Raw genomic sequence first — 17402 nt, 5'->3', positions numbered from 1 at the left:
CAATACATTTCCAACTTCCCTTTCAGGATTTCTTCTCCAGTGTCTAAAAATGATACTCAACAAAGAAAATAAACACAGGGAATTGATTCAGTTTGGGGTAAGGCTGTCTCCCAGGCTAGAAATAATAAAGGAAAATATTTATTTGGGGGTTGCCTACGGTTCTGAGGTTCAGTCCATTATTATCATGGTGAGGAACATGGTGGCATGCAGGCAGACACGGTACTGGAGGTAGATGCTACATTTGCTGTGCAGGCAACAGGAAGTAAAATGAGGCACTGGGTGTGGCTTGGGCATATATGAGACCTCAAAGCCCACCCACACAGTAATACTTCCTCCAACAAGGCCATACTTACTCCCACAAAGCCACACCTCCTAGTAATGCCTCTCCCTATGAGCTTATGGTGACCAATTACATTCAAACTACCACAACTATTATTCAGTAATTCAAGAATAGCCTTTTTTGGGACACAATGTTACAACACCAGAGAGGCACAGTGGGAAGGTGTCCCCAGGCTGACTCCAAAAGTGAGTTAACAAATTAATAACAACAAAATAAAAAACTTAAGGCACAAGCCTTTAGTCCCAGCGCTCAGGAGGCAGAGGCAAACGGATCTCGGTGAGTTCGAGACCAGCCTGGTGTACAAGAGCTAGTCCCAGGACAGCCTCCAAAGCCTCAGAGAAACCCTGTCTCGAAAAAACCAAAACAAACAAACAAACAAACAAACAAAAAGATGTACCTCTATGCCCCAGCCAGCGGAGCTCGAGGTGGACCAAGCCTGAAAATAATGGGCGAGAAAGAAGAAGCGAGACCAAGCAGTGTTCTTGACAAGGTCTCCGTTTATTGATTATAACAAGGGGCTTTTAAAGAGAAAGGAGGAAGCAGAGAAAGAGGAAGTGGGGGGAGGAATGAATGTTAACTGCTCTCAGGCCAGGGCAGGTGTCCTGGACCCTCCTATGGTTATCTCAAATTCTAATCTAAGGAGTGGGGTGCTTGACTAATTGGCCATTTAGCCTGGAAGTCACCAAGCCTCTGTAAAGAAGGACTTTTTATATTTGACCTGACCTGGCTCCTGACACCTCTAAACTATATTGACTATTATATAAGAACCAACTGCAGAGATTGGGCTGCAGAGATGGCTCAGCGGTTAAGAGCACTGACTGAGCCGGGCGTTGGTGGCACACGCTTTTAATCCCAGGACTCGGGAGGCAGAGGCAGGAGGATCTCTGTGAGTTCGAGGCCAGCTTGCTCTCCAGAGCGAGTGCCAGGATAGGCTCCAAAGCTACACAGAGAAACCCTGTCTCAAAAACCGAAAAAAAAAAAAAAAAGAAAAGAAAAAGCACTGACTGTTCTTCCAGAGGTCCTGAGTTCAATTCTCAGCAACCACATCATGGTGGTTCACAACCACCTTGAATGAGATCTGGTGCCCTCTGCTGGCATACAGGCAGAAGACTGTATACATAGTAAATAAATAAAACTTAAAAAAAAAAAAGCTTAAGGCACACATACATAAAGGAGAAAATAAAAAATCAAAGGACTAAGTGGGTAAGAGCACTGGCTACTTTTCTAGAGGACCTGGGTTTGATTCCCAGTACCCATATAGCAGCTCACAACTATCTACCCCCAGTTCATGGGATCTGATGCCCTCTCTTGGTCACTGTAGGTACCAGCCACACATATGACACATACAGGTGCAGGCAAACATGAGTTGAACAGCCAGCCTGGTTATATAGCCAATACAAGGTCATGGTATGTGTTTTTGAAGGAACCAGCTTCCCTTTCGGCAGCCATAACGGTCGAACATGTGCTTCTATGACCTTGTCCTAGAAACTAGAAAGTCAGATGCCTACCTCGTGACAAGGAACCCATCAGAAGTTAGTCACTAGAAAGTCAGATGCCTGTCTCGTGACAAGGAACCAATCTGAAGTTAGCTGGTGGCGCTATGCTTTATGGCTCTGGGTGTGTTTCACGGACAAGCGCACAGCAATGACGTAGAGAGCATAGCAACCATCCTGGGAGGGCCTATGGGCCATAACAACCAGTTGACCAGTCAACACAGGGCAAGCCCTCCAAGGCTGGAGGCACACCAATCGTAAGCCTGTGCGTAACCCTAGACACTCCCCTTACGCTGCCCTATAAGATCTTTTGGGAGCCCCTAGGAGCTGTCTTTTCTGGCCATCCGCCATGGCTAACATGGGGTTAGCCCGTTAAATTACAATAAAGCCTCGTGCAGTTTGCAGCAAGCTCTTGAATCCACCTGGTGATTGGGGTGATCGCGAACGTGGCCTGGGACCCCAGATACTTGAGTTTTCGGGGGTCTAACTTTTTCACCAATCACAGCACAGCTTCCAGTTTCACTATCACTGGCTCCTTGCTGAATTACTGAGGAGGTCCATATTATAGATAGGATAGCTTCAGGGTCATTGAAAATTCAGGAGGTTCATTTTGACCAGTGCAAATTGCCTCTAGCAGTGAGATGGATCAGGGCGCCCATCTATCCATGGTGCAATGAACAGGCATTGACTACTGTTAAACTCTAGTTTTTTTGAGATAGTATATTTAAGTGTTTACTCCCTGCTTGTTTGTTTATAAACAGGGTCTCACTATATAGATCAGGCTGACTTAGAACTCAACAGATAGACCACGTTGGACACGTTCAGTGATCCTAAGGTGTCCAAAACAGTGGTGTAACTATAAGGATACTTACAGTAAGTTTTTAAAGAAAGCTTAACATAAAACTAATGTTCTTATCAGCACTTAATATCTCCTCAGGAAAAAGTGAGTCCCTCTTATTTACCTTACTAGGAGGGGCTCTTCAGACCACCCAAGCTGAAGTAGCAACCTATTCTTACGAAAGTAACCACTTTTGGGATTGGAGTGAAGGGACCAGCTCCCCATTTTGGCAGCCATAACAGCCTAACACGTGCTTGCCTGACCATGCCTTGGTCACTAGGAGTTCAGATGCCCACCTCGTGGCAAGGAACCAATCAGAAGTTAGCTAGCGGGGCTGTGCTTTACGGCTCCAGATGTGCTTTGTGGACAAGTGCACAGCAATGACATGCATAGCATAGCAACCACCCTGGGAGGGCCTATGGGCCATAGCAACCAGTTGACTAATCAACACAGGGCAAGTCCTCCAAGCCTGGAGGCACACCAATCCTGAGCCTGTGCGTACACCCTAGACACTCCCCTTATGCTGCCCTATAAGATCTCTGTCCCATGGGTTTTCAGGGTCTTTCCCCAGCCATCCGCTGTGGTGGATGGATGAAAGGCCCAAGCTAATGGAGTTAGCTCGTTAAACAACTGCAATAAAAGACTCATTGCTTTTGCATCGAAATGGGCCTCTTGGTGATTTTGGGGTTCAGAATTTGGGCACAACAGGAGAAATGGCTCAGAGGTTAAGAGCACTGACTGCTCTTCCAGATGTCCTGAGTTCAATTCCCAGCACACAACCATCTATAATGAGATCTGATACCCTCTTCTGGTGTGCAGGCAAACATGCAGACAGAACACTGTATACATAATGAATAAATCTTTTTAAAAAGTAACACTTTTTTATTAAGCTATTTACATTTATGTATTTATGTTGTATGTATGTGTGCTTGAGACAAGGCACATGTGTAGAGGTTAGGTGCCCGTTATCTCCTTCTACCATGTGGGTGTGGCCTCAGATTATCAGACTCTGCAGTTCGTGGGATATGGTTCCGAGGCCAGGGGGAGGTGAACAAATATTTTGCCCCAAATAGGGAACCGATGACAGGTCAGAGTGCAGAGACTAACAATATCCAATCTGATGAACTAATGGGGTTACTTACAGGAGTTTGGGTGAGGTGTCACTTACAAGAGCAAGAATGACTCAGGCAGCTACATTACCAGAAGCCCATCCCAGCATGAATGAGAGCTGACCAAAGCTGGAACGGGGGAGTTCACTGCTCAACTTGCTGGCAGTTCTTTCCCGAAACTTGGCAGGTCCTTGTCTCTTGCCAGACACACATCTTGTCTGAAAGCATCTCTCTGAAATCCTTGCAGCTTATGAAAGACAGTTTCATGTGCTTCCTGAGTTTTCTGGGTTGTTTACTTCCCATTAGAACTTCCTAAGTTTTTGCAAGCTTCGCTCCAAAATGGACCTTATCAACTCAGGAAATTACTAAACAAGCACCTTTACCTTCTGGGTAATCTCACGAGCCCTTGAGCTCTTTATTTAGAGCACTCATTTGTATCAGACATTGTCCATTTGTTCCATGTATTTATTGTTTGAAACACCACAGAATCAGGAGCTTGTCCTGGCTGAATTACCAGCGTTTTTTTAAATGAATACTTGTGCCAGAGCTGAAGGAATGGCTCAGCAGCAGAGCCCTAGCCTAGTACACTGGAGTTCCTGAATCTCATGACGAGCCCTTGAAAAACAAACTCATTAGGTGATCAAGCAACCAAAGGTTTTACATCAGGGGTTCTCAACCTGTGGGTTGCAACCCCCTCAGGGTCACATATTGGATATGCTGCATATAAGATATTTATATTACAATTCATAACAGTAGCAAAATTACAGTTCTGAAGTAGCAACGAAATAATTTTATGGTTGGGGTCACCACAACATGAGGAACTGTATTAAAGGCTCACGGCATTAGGAAGGTTGAGACCCACTGCTTTATGGCATCTTTACAACACAAGGGGGCTCACTTCCTCTTTGGTGATTTGATGGGGGATGCCCTTCTGTATGCTGTGAATATGTTTCTGTTATTGGTTGATGAATAATTTTGGCCAATGGATAGGCAGGATTTAGCCAGGCAGGAAATCCAAATGGCTAGAGAAAGGTGGTAGGCAGAGTCAGGGAGGAGAAGTCATGTAGCTGCTGAGGAAGTAAGAGGCCGGGCCATCACCAGTAAGCCAAGATCACGTAGAGATACACAGATTAATAGAAATGGGTTAATAATTAAGAGAGAGTTGGACAATAAGAAGCCTGAGCCATTGGCCAAACAGTTTTTCATTAATATAAGCCCCAGTGTGTTTATTTGGGACAAAATGGCTTCGGGACAAGGCAGGACAGAAACTTCCGACTATAGTGATTTACAGCATTTATTTTTGTGTGGTAGATGGTTGCTTGGGACTTCTCCAGTGAAACATGTTCTCTCAAGGAACTGTTTTTCTTAAAGATTTGTTCATTTTTTGTTTGATGTGCATGAGTGTTTGCCTGTATGTGTATCTGTATGCCATATGTGTGCTTGGTGTATGCAGAGGCCAGAAGAGGGCACTGGGTCCCCTGGAACTTAAGTAACAGTTGTGAGCTGCAATATGGGTGCTGGGAACTGAACACAGGGCCTCTGCAAGAGCAGCAAAGGCTTTTAACCACTGAGCCATTCCTCTAGCCCCAGAAAGACTTTTGAAACAGTCTGCAGGAGTCTTGAATCACCTTGTAAAGAAGTTCAGCTACTGCCAATGAGTTGGCTGGAGTTCTTCCAATCTACAACTGCAGTCATGGGTAGGGGCCACAAAAACTCACTTGGCAGTGCTGGCAGTACTAGGCCCTTGAGTGCCCAAGGCCTTGGGTTTGGAGCAGCGGAGCCAGAGGCTCATGGCTCACACCCCAAGAGCCAGCGGCATGTTGCTCCAGAAGACCCTGTGTCAGCAGCTGTAGCTGAAATCTCTGGCTGGTGACACTTGCACCTGTACACAAGGATCTTTGCAAACCTCTCCAGCAGATTTATTTTTTTAAACAACAAAAAAAGATGTGCCTATCTTTATAAGCATCCTTGGACGCCTTCTCGAAGATGACATTCTGTACAAACTAAAGCTGAGTAAAATTGTGACCATTTCTACCGTGGCTTTCAAGGTAGAAAGTGTTGCACATAAGGACATCATCTCTTTTGTGCAGGTCAGGGTGAGATCCAGTCACAGTGCCACTCTGCTTCCAGAACAACTGAGGTTTGGTTGTCACAGTGGACGGCAATGACAGAAGACATATGCCAAGGTCCATGGGAGGCTCCTGAAAATGCAGACTGAGGATGACCTCCAAGGTGCTGTCATTTTGGGTGATGATCAGCAAACAACATCATAAATATGGTTGGAATCACAGACAATCTGGGTCCACGCTGTCTGTGCTACAGAAGCTGTGACATCCAGGTCAGCCATCAGTAGGGACAGGTTCCGTAAAGGTTTAGACAGGATAGTTAATCAGTTCTAGAACCAGAAGTGAGCCAGTCCCCATACTCCTCTTGAATACCTCACTTCTCTCTCTCTTAAATAATTTATTTTTATTTTATGTGCAATGGTGTTTTACCTGCCTGCATGTCTATGTGAGGGTGAACTGGAGTTACAGACAGTTGTGAGCTGCCATATGGGTACTGGGAATTAAACCCTGGTCCTCTGGGAGGGCAGCCAGTGCTCTTAACTGCTGAACCATCTCTCCAGTCCCAAAACACCTCACTTCTCTTATGTGGCAAACATGTAACTTCTGTAGTCCTGAGTGCTACAAGCTGTCTTCACATATGAGTCAATGGATGAGTCACTGTACTGTGCTGTACACATGCAGACACGGCCTGCAGCCTGGCATAGCAGAGGATGGCCTTGAACTCTGATCCTCATGCCTCTGCCTCTCAAGAGCTATCTATGTTTTTGTCTCTCTCTTTTTAAAAGATTTGTTTCATCCTCTCTCTCTCTCTCTCTCTCTCTCTCTCTCTCTCTCTCTCTCTCTCTCTGTGTGTGTGTGTGTGTGTGTGTGTGTGTGTGTGGATGCCCGCAGAGGCCAGAAGAGGGTGTCAGAATCTTTAGATATGGAGTTAAGACGGTTACGAGCTTCCATTGTGGGTGCTCTAGAGCCTGAACTTGGGTCCTCTTTAAAAGCAACAGCAAAGGGCTAGAGAGATGGCTCAGAAATTAAGAGCACTGGCTGCTCGTCCAGAGGACCTGGTGTAACGATAACTCTTTCCGCAAGCCGCCTGAGTTCTGCCGCCACATTAGGGCCCGGAAATAACACACAGAGTCTTATATTAGTTACAATGCTACTGGCCAATGACGAGGGTTTCTTATTTGCCAGCTCAGTCTTAATTACCAACCATAACCATTAATCTATATATTTAATAAAGTGGCATGCATCCTCTCTTCCTGGGATCACATGGAGACTCTAACCCTTTCCTACATTTCCCAGAATCCTCCTCAACACCTAGACCCACCTATCTTGCTTCCCTATTGGCCAACAGTGTTTTATTTATCAACCAATAAGACAAACATATACACAGGACTTCCCTGATCAACTTGGGCTCAATTCCCAGCACCCACGGGGCAACTCACAACTGTCTGTAACTCCAGTTCCAGGGGACCCAACACCCTCATTTAGAATATATACAGGTAAAACACCAGTGCACATTAAATAGATAAATAAATCCTCAAAGAAACAAAAGTGCACCAAGTGCTCTTAAATGCTGAACTGTCTTTCCAGGCACCCCCACTTTTTTTCTGACAGGCTCTCATGTGACTCATGCTGGCCTCAAACTCACTATGTAACTGAGAATAACTTTGAACTCCTCATCTTCTCTCTCCATATCCCAAGTGCTGGGGTTACAGGCCTACGCCACCATGCTTTTTTTTTTTTTAATTTTATTTTTTAGTCCAACAATGGAGGAAGTTGCAGCTGTTAAATTTGTATTGTTAAATTTGAGACTGCTTTCCCCAGATAAACTATTTTGCTTATCTTACTGCTTTCTATACTTGAAAACAATTATTTTCTGTATATGTTGTCAATGTTAATTTTGATAAGCATTGTACTTAATAGCAATAGAATAAAGTATCTTTGTCTGTTTGAGACAGAGTGTCATGTAGCCCAGGCTGGCTTCAAACTATCTGGGTAGCCAGGGATTACAGGTGAAACCTGGATCCTCTTGTCTCTGCTTCCCTAATGCTGGGTAACAGGCATGCACTGTCTATCACACCTGGATCAGTATAAATATCTCAATGAAAAAGAGGATGGAAGCTGGGCGGTGGTGCACGCCTTTAATCCCAGCACTTGGAAGGCAGAGGCAGGCAGATCTCTGTGAGTTTGAGACCAGCCTGGTCTACAAGAGCTAGTTCCAGGACAGCCTCCAAAGCCACAGAGAAACCCTGTCTCAAAAAAAAAAAAAAAAAAAAAAAAAAAAAAGGGGGTTGGAGGAGGAAGAGCTACCAGACACAGCTACACACACTTAGGTTGGAGGCTAATTGCTCATGGGTTTCACCACCAGTGGCCCTGGCCCTGGACAGCCACTGCAGTCTTCAGACTCCAGCAGCAGCAAGCAGCAGGAGGAAGTGTTTGCTGTAATTTTTGCTAACAGTGTCATGTATGGTAAATGTCTCTGTTTGCCTGGAGCTTTGGGTGACACTGGTCCATCTGACCTATTGGGGGCTGGGGCTGGAGACTCAGCAGCTAAGCTCAGCCATTCTCTATGAGGCTCCATGCCAATGTGCTGATCCCCAGTAAAAACCTTGAACACTAGCATCTGGAAATAACTCACACCCAGAATCCCAGATGCTCAGGAGACTGGGGTAGGAGGAGTGTGAACTTGAGGCTAGTCTGTGCAACTTAGTGAGCCCTATTTGTGTCTCCAGAGGAACAGAATTGATTGCATGAAAAAAATTACCTACACGTATATAGGTATCTGTCTGTCTGTCTGTATCTACAGATATATTTTCCAATCTAGCACTGAAGACCTGGAGGTTTCCTGACAGCTGCTGGTCTTCAGTCTACATTGGAAGCCTAAAGTAGTTGGGTTCTGATGGGAGCACAGTCGTAGGGAGCCTAGCAACAGGGAGCACAGTAGCAGGGAGCACAGCAGTGGGGAGCACAGCAGCAAGAAGCATAGCAGCAGCAAAAGTGAGCTTTCCAGTGAGAATGAAGGAAAGGGGACAAATGTGAAGCTTCCTTCGTTGACATTCTTTTAACAGCACTGCTCCTGGACAGCACCGCCCATACCACAGATGGGCCTTCCCACTTCAGGAAAATCCCTCACAGGTGTGCCCAGTGGCTTACCTTTTGATTCCAGATCTAGTCAATCTGACAAAATTCAATAACAAATCAGAAAACAAACCAAAAACCAAACAAACACAAAAAACTTTGAACCAGGAATATAATACATCCATCCCTTCTGAATTTTGGCACATTTTTGGACCTGAAGATAGTCCCAGGCACGTTCAAAACAACCAATTTAAAGATTTAAAAAAAAAAAAAAGAGGAAGAGATTTAGCTGGTAGATGGATCTCCGTGACTTCAAAGCCAGCCTGTTCTACAGAGTGAGTTCTAGCACAGCAAGAGCTACACACAAAACCCTATCTCGAAAAACAAAAAACAAAACAAAACAAAAAACCACAAACAAACAAAACCCGATTTTTAAAATTTTCATTGTTAAGTGTATGGGTGTTTATTTATGGATCACACATGTGCAGTACCTGAGGCAGCCAGAGAAGGCTTAGGTACAGATGGTTGTGAGCAGCCTGGGTCCTCTGAAAGAGCAGCCAGTGCCTTTAACTATTGAGCCAAACCATTTCCCAGTCCCAAATACAACCCATTTAAAAAAGAAAACTTTTGCTGCAATCCCAACTCTTGGGAGGTGGAGGTAGGAAGATCCTTAGCTACATAGCAAGTTCAAGGGGAGCCTGGGAAGCACACAACCCTTCCTAAAACAAACAACAACAGAACCCAAAACAATAAAAACGTTTTCCCACACAAACTTCTAAAGTCTCCAAATTTAAAAACTTACCTGAATTAAATGCAGGTCCTTGGGTCCTAACACAGTTCCATGTGTCTTGGTTAAAGTGAGAGATTTGGGGAACCTGAGAAATGAGAACAGGAAGATCCCTTGAGGGGCTGGAGAGACGCTCAGAGGTAGGCAGCACTTGTTCTTGCAGAAGACGGGGGTTTGGGTTCCTCTCCCATACAGTGCCTTCCAACTATGTGTACCTTCAGTTCCAGGGGATTCAGTGCACTGTTCTGACCTCCATGGACACCAGGCATGCATGTGGCACACATAAATACATGTAGGCAAGACACTCATTTATGTTGTGGTTGTTTGAATGAGAAAAGCCTCCATGGGCTCATAGGTTTGAATGCTTGGTTCTCAGTAGGGGGAACTGTTTGGGAAGGATTAGGAGGTGTGGCCTTGTAGAAGGAGATGTGTCACTGGGGCTAGACTTTGAGGTTTCAAAAGCCCATGCCATTCCAAGTTAGTGCCCCCCCCACACCGCTTCATGACTGTTTCAAGATGTTAGCTTTGAAATACTGCTGCAGTGCTACCACTGCATTCTGGCATGCTCCTCACCGTGATGGCCATGGACTCTCTGAGATGTCAACCCCAGTAAGCATTTGTAAGCTGCCTTGATCATGGTGTCTCTCCACAGCAATACAAATGTAGCTAAGACACATGTAAACTAAAGTAAATCTAAGAAGACCTTTAGAGAGGATCTGGAATGGATGACTGTTCGTGAAGGGACCTTCTGGCCACAGATCCTACAAACCTACACCTCATAAGTATTTGTTGAATGCATAGGTTAAGCGCCCAAAATCACATACTGCACAAACACAGACTGTGTACATTACAGTGGCCCCAAAAATAATGGAACCAAAAATTTGTGTTGCTTAGGGATGCTGCACCGTTAGTGCTCTTAAGCATATGTTACGCACGTGTTTGTGGTGTTGCCAGTATGAAGAGGCCATCGTAAAGCTCTAAAAATAGAATGTATCCAAAAGAAGGAAAAGAGGAGGGAGGGAGAGAGAGAGAGAGAGGAGAGAAGGGCAGAAGCAGGCAGATCTCTGAGTTTGAGGCCAGTCTGGTCTATAAGCAAGTTTCAGGACAGCCAAAGCTACACAGAGAAACCCTGTCTCAAAAAAATTAGGATATGTGTAATGATGTAGTTTATATATTACAATCACAAAACTTCTATGTTGTCCTATTTTAGGGTATTTCTTCAAGCCAGTCACAGTGCTGCACACCTGTAGTCTCAGCTCTTTGGAAGGCTAAAGCAGGAGAATCACTTGAGACCAGGAGTTTTAGACCAGCTTGGGCAACAAACACAGAGATACCCTGTTTTTAACAATATTACTTTATTACAGAATAGTGTGCCCCATCACACACACAGTACCCTAACATGTTTTGTGTTTCTTCTATCTCTTAATTGCATTCTTAGTACTACAAAAAGTAAAACAAAACAGAGGACGAGGCCAAGTCAATTGGGAAGGACCTACACTTAGATCTGCATGAACACTCTTCACGATGGTCACACATACTGATGGCATCGCCTAACAATGGATTTCTCAAAACGCATTTCTATTGTGAATACACATGAGACTTTGCTTGCCAGAGGTGACTGGAGTTATGTGGGTAAGGTCACTCTGCTGTAAGCTGAAGAGGCCTGGACCGGAGCCAGTAGGGTAGAGGCTGCTGCTAAAGTCCAGAAAAACAGCTGGCCATGCGGACTTCGTGTGTCCAGAAGAGGGAGGGCAAGGGCAGATTCAGGTGAATGTTTAGGAAATGGGAATATTATGGGATAGATATTATGATATATCCTAGATATTATGGGGAATCTTTTTACCCACCCAATTCCTACCTGAAGCTTTTCCGGGAGGGGTCCCGGTTGTGGGTGGAGTGGCAGCAGGGAACAGATGCAAGCAGGCTGAGTGGAAAGGAAGGTGGACAACTGCAGGACTTTTTCCTGACTTCCTTCTAACATCAAAGGGGAGGAGAGAACAGAACGGCAGCCCTGAAGGAGAACCCTCCCTGCCAGGACCTGCAGGGCCTTGGGACTTGATGACAGACACAAGTAAAGCAAAGCTGGGGTTAGGAGCCACCAGCAGCAGCTCAGAAAACCAGCAAGTTTATTACATACATAGGAATGAGGAGGCGGGTTAATTCATCTCCGTAGAGGAGTAGTCTCAGGCTGTAGACATGGGGATGTGCAGGCTGTGGTTGGCACTTTCTGCAATACTGGTTTTAAAAGCTAAAGGTTGCCGGGCGTTGGTGGCGCACGCCTTTAATCCCAGCACTCGGGAGGCAGAGGCAGGCGGATCTCTGTGAGTTCGAGGCCAGCCTGGTCTCCAGAGTGAGTGCCAGGATAGGCTCCAAAACTACACAGAGAAACCCTGTCTTGGAAAAAAAAAAAAAAAAGCTAAAGGTCAACCATTCATCAACATCCATACGTGGACCAGGGGAAAGCCTTGCCTTTCCCATGAGTCTATGCTCATTCATACATGGTGAACTCTCCCAATACCTTACTACTTTGGGCAACCTCACGGATTGGTCCTTATTCTTTACATCTTTACATGCAGGTAGCCGATCAGGGCTTACCTATGAAAGTCCTTATACCTTTGATCCCAGCACTCTGATGATGGTGGTGGTGGTGTGTGTGTTTTAATGTGTTTTGCCTGCATGCATGTTTGTGTGCCCGGTGCCCTTGGAAGTCAGAGAGGATGTCAGATCACCTGAAGCCAGCATTACTGACAGCTGTGAGCGACCTGCCACATGGGTGCTGGGAAACAACCCAGGTCCTTTGGAAGAGCAGTAAGTGCTCTTAACTGCTAAGTTTTAGCAGCCAGCACCCCTGCTATTTTTTGAGGAAGAAAATGAAGTCCCTTCAGGGAGTGACCAAAGCCCTGCACAAACATCAGTGCCTCCCAGGAAGCGGTTGGACTGAGTCTTTGAAGATGAAATGTGCACCTGCTTTGCTCACATATGTCTGTGTACATCCCACAGTATCACATATTTTTCTAAGGGGGGGGGACTACCACGGGAAAGGCAGACTTATTCCTGGGAGGTCTTTTAACTATAAAACCCATGGACTCAGGACAGGCCAGTGTTGACAGTCCTCATGCATGGTGACCTTGGTGGGGAGGATCCTGGGAGACTAGTCACAGATACTCCCTTTAGTTTTATTTGATGTCCTAATTCTTCAGTGTGCTGTGGGTGGAGATGTTCCAAGCTCTTTCTACCTGACTGTCATCAGCTCCTTGTGAGTCACTGGCAGCCCTTCCTACATCACCCCTCCTGCAGGGCAGAGGATCTTGCACAGGCTGCTTTTCCTCTGGTGGGTGCCATAGTAACAGGAGAGCAGCTCCAAGTAGCCTGCTCAGCTAACCAGTGGATAGAAGAGGATGACAGGGATGGGGGGGTGGGGGTGTGTGTGAACTTCACTGCTAAGATCTGAGAGCCCACAAAACACCCAGTTCAGGCCTCTTTCAGCTTTATCATATGAAAGGAAAGTCATTATTTTCAGAGACATTAATTTGGCTTCCATGCTTTTTCTCCTCCATGAAACTTTAAGTGGCCAACATGAGAGAATTTTCTGTTCCCCTCCCTCCCTCCTCCCTCCCTCCCTCCCTCCTCCCTCCCTCCCTCCCTCTCTTTTTCCCCTTCCTTTCTTCCTGAGCCCCATTTGCTTCTTGCAGTGTTAGGGTTCAAACCCAGGACCCTGCACATGCCAGGTAAGCACTCTGTTACCAAGGAGTATCCCTTGGTACCTGAAGGAATTTTTTTGTAAAGAAAAAAATAGTTTTATTCATTTTATTTATTCATTACATGTGTTTTTCCTGTGTGTGTGTGTATGCCTGATGCCCTTGGAAATCAGAGAAGGGCATGAGATCCATTGGATCTGCAGTTATGCATGCCTTTGAACCACCCAACTCCTGGGTGCTGGGAACCGAACCTGGGTCTTTTGTATTAAAAGCCAATGCTCTTAACCTCTCAGCCATCTGAAAGATGCCACCCCCAGACAGGGTTTCTCTGTGTAACAGCCCTGGCTGTCCTGGAACTCTCTTTGTAGACCCAGCTGGTCTGGAACTCACAGAGATCCACCTGCCTCTGCCTCCCAAGTGTTGGGATTGAAGGCATGCGCCACCACCACTTGACTGAAAGAATTTCTTATTCCAAAAATAAATGGATAAATAAACCTGGAGCTGTTTGGACTAGTAGTGCTGTAATGTGGGTCCTGCCATTTAACTGCTGTTTTCAGAACACCTACTTTGTGCCAGGCACCAGATACAGCAAATACTGCAAAGGTGGAGAGATGTTTATGATCACTTATTTCAGATGTCAGCTTAACTGAGCCTCAGGTGCCAGATCTCTGGACAAACATGATTCTGGGTGTTCCTATGACAGTGTTTCAGGATGAGGTTACTATTAACTCAGGCTACTGGGGAAATGGGTTGGGCTTCCCCATTGTAAGTTGGCTTCATCCCCTCTGCTCAGTGAAGTATCATGGTTGTCCAACAAACAGATAAATGATTTTCCACTTTGGAGAAACAAATCAGATTCCACTGAGATACTATCTATCTATCATCATCGAGAGATAGATATAGTTATAGATATCCTGAAAAAGAAACACACACACACACACACACACACACACACACACACACACACACACACACACCTTGCTGGATAAGAACATATAGACCCTTGGTGGTATATAAATTTCAAGAAATACTAAGGGAAACTGTCAGTGATATCAGGAAGTGTTGTGTACCCCCAGCAACCCATCCTTGGCATAAATATTCAAGAGGCAACCCCGGGTGTATGCATCAGAAGACAGGCTCTCATATCAGCTTTTTTTTTTTTTTAAGCTGGAAACAAAGTGAATTCCCAGCAAGAAGGAAACAGATGACCAATTGTGTGCTGTCAATTGTACTTTTTCATTTGCTTGTTTTTGTTTAATTTTAAAGTCCTGTTATGTAGTCCTGGCTAGCATGGAATTTACTATAGCAGCCAGGCTGGCCTTGAACTCATGGCAATCTCCCTGCTTCAACCTTCCAAATTTCTGGTACTATAGGTATGTCCACTGCACCCAACACAGTCTCTCTCTCTCTCTCTCTCTCTCTCTCTCTCTCTCTCTGTGTGTGTGTGTGTGTTATTTTGTTTTATGTTTTAGAAAGTTTCATGTATCCCAGGCTGGCCTCAAACTCACTACATAGCCAATGATAACCTTGAACTTCCAGTCCTGCCTTTGTCTTCTGAGTACTGGGGTTACCAGTGTGTGTCAGGCACAGCTTATGTGATAATGGGGGTCAAACCCAGGATTTCATGCATGCTAGCATTCCCTTTATGAGACTGGAGCCTACTCCTGAAGCAAGGGTGGCCCTGAGTCTTCTCATTACAATGAGGACATTCAGGCTCTCTCTGGGTCACTTTGGTGAGCTAGAAGGACCTGGCTTCCTACCTCACATTTTGGCTTCTGCAAAACAAGACAGGAAGTTGGTGAGGTCAGAGGAAGACCTAAATTTGTTCAATACATTTTGGATTTTCTTTTTAAGTTGGGGACTGTAGTGATATTATAAAATATTATAACAATAACCATTACTTTTCTCTGAATTCATTTTATTTTTTATTTGTGTGTGTGTGTGTGTGTGTGTGCACAAATGTGTGTGGGTGTCGTGGAGCCGAGAAAAGGGCATTACATCTCCTTAAGTTGGCATTACAGTCAGTTGTGAGCTTATGGTATTGGTACTGGGAATTGATTGACCTCTTGGTCCTCTGGACAAGCAGTAGGTGCTCTATAGCCCCTTTGACAATTTTACACATGTATGCAACGTATTTTGATCATATCCAACCTAAATACCCTCCTCCCACTTCTCCCTGGTCTCTCAAATACTTCCCCTTACCTCAGATCACACATCAAAACTAATAAAAATGGGTCAAAGAATTAAATGCAATAGGCAAAACTGTAATATACTTTAAAAAAAAGACAGATGAAATTTATCTTGTTTAAGCAATGATTCTTGGATATGACAACAAAAGCTCTTCAATGAAAGAAGACAGATGGGCTGGAGAGATGGCTCAGCAGTTAAGAACACTGGCTGAGCACTCGGGAGGCAGAGGCAGGCGGATCTCTGTGAGTTCGAGGCCAGCCTGGTCTCCAGAGCGAGTGCCAGGATAGGCTCCAAAGCTACACAGAGAAACCCTGTTTGGAAACAAACAAACAAACAAAAAAACCAAAACAAAACACTGGCTGCTCTTCCAGAGGTCCAGGGTTCAAGTCCCAGTACCCACATGGCAGTTCACAGCTGCCTGTAACTCTAGTCCTGTGAGATCCGATACCCTCTTCTGGTGTGCAGATATACATAAAAGAAAGACAGATAATTCACAAGTTTTTTTCTTTTTAATTTTTTTTTCTTAGTTTTTTGAGACAGGGTGTCTCTATGGCTTTGGAGGCAGTCCTGGAACTAGCTCTTGTAGACCAGGCTGGTCTCGAACTCACAGAGATCTGCCTGCCTCTGCCTCCCGAGTGCTGGGATTAAAGGCATGCGCCACCAAGCCTAGCAAGTGATGGTTTTTACAAGCAGAGTTTCTATTAAATTAACACATTCCCTTGTTTTGTTTTGTTTTGTTTTTCGAGATAGGGTTTCCCTGTGTAGCTTTTCCAGACTGTCCTGGAGTAAGCTCTTGTAGACCAGGCTGGTCTCTCAAACTCACAGAGATCTGGCTGCCTCTGCCTTCCGAGTGCTGGGATTAAAGGTGTGCGCCACCATCACCTGGCTAAATTAGCACATTCTTCAGGGCAAAAATATATTTAAAATACTAAATCTTAAAGCAGAAGAAAAACATTGAAAAGAAAAACCAACCAGCATGTCTAAGACAGACTATAGAATGTCACACTCTAGAGGATCTAGAGATTCACTTAGTATTTTATAGCAATAAAATGTTAATAAAATCAGAACTATCATCAATTGGTCCAAGATTCCTCAATTTATAAAATGTTTAGTCTGCTAATTGAAGTTTTATTTTCCCCCATTTTTTATTCTTTGGGAATGCCACATCATGCACCCCAATCCCACTCATTTCCCAGTCCTTCCATATCTACCCTCCAACTTTGTAACCTCCCCCAAAAGAAAATAGAAAGAAGTCTCACCGTGGAGGCTGCAGGGTGTTATGGTGTGTCACTACTCTGCCCTTTTGTCTAACCAGCTTTACTTGTAAACGTTCATTGCAATGATTCCAGGCCTCTGTCTTCTGCCACACCATTGATACGGAAACCTCACAGAGAGTCCTCTGTTGCCCTGAGTCATGGAGGTCCTGCAGCTTTGGTTCTGCAGGGCTGGCCCCTTCACATACTCCTGCAGTTCATGGATGAGGTAATTATTGGGGTGGGCCAACTCAAAGCACTGGTTCTGGGCCTGGGTGGCCACTGAGTTGGTCAGCTCTCCCTCATCTCCACCACCAGGGCCAGCTAACTTAAGCTTTTGTTACGTAAGGATAGTTACCATACAACAATGGAATACGCAGGTAACTTTATAGTTTCATCCGTACAGTTCTACAATATTAAGTAATACAAAGACATCTGTAGATCCCCATGCTAGTACTCATGCATGCCGATCACTCCCTTTAATCTCAGCACTCTGGGGGCAGAGGCAGGACGATCTCTACGAATTCAAAGCCAGCCTGGACTACATAGTGAG

Source organism: Cricetulus griseus, chromosome 8, assembly GCF_003668045.3.
Source record: "Cricetulus griseus strain 17A/GY chromosome 8, alternate assembly CriGri-PICRH-1.0, whole genome shotgun sequence".
NCBI lineage: Eukaryota > Metazoa > Chordata > Mammalia > Rodentia > Cricetidae > Cricetulus > Cricetulus griseus.
Note: the sequence above shows the minus strand (reverse complement) of the source record.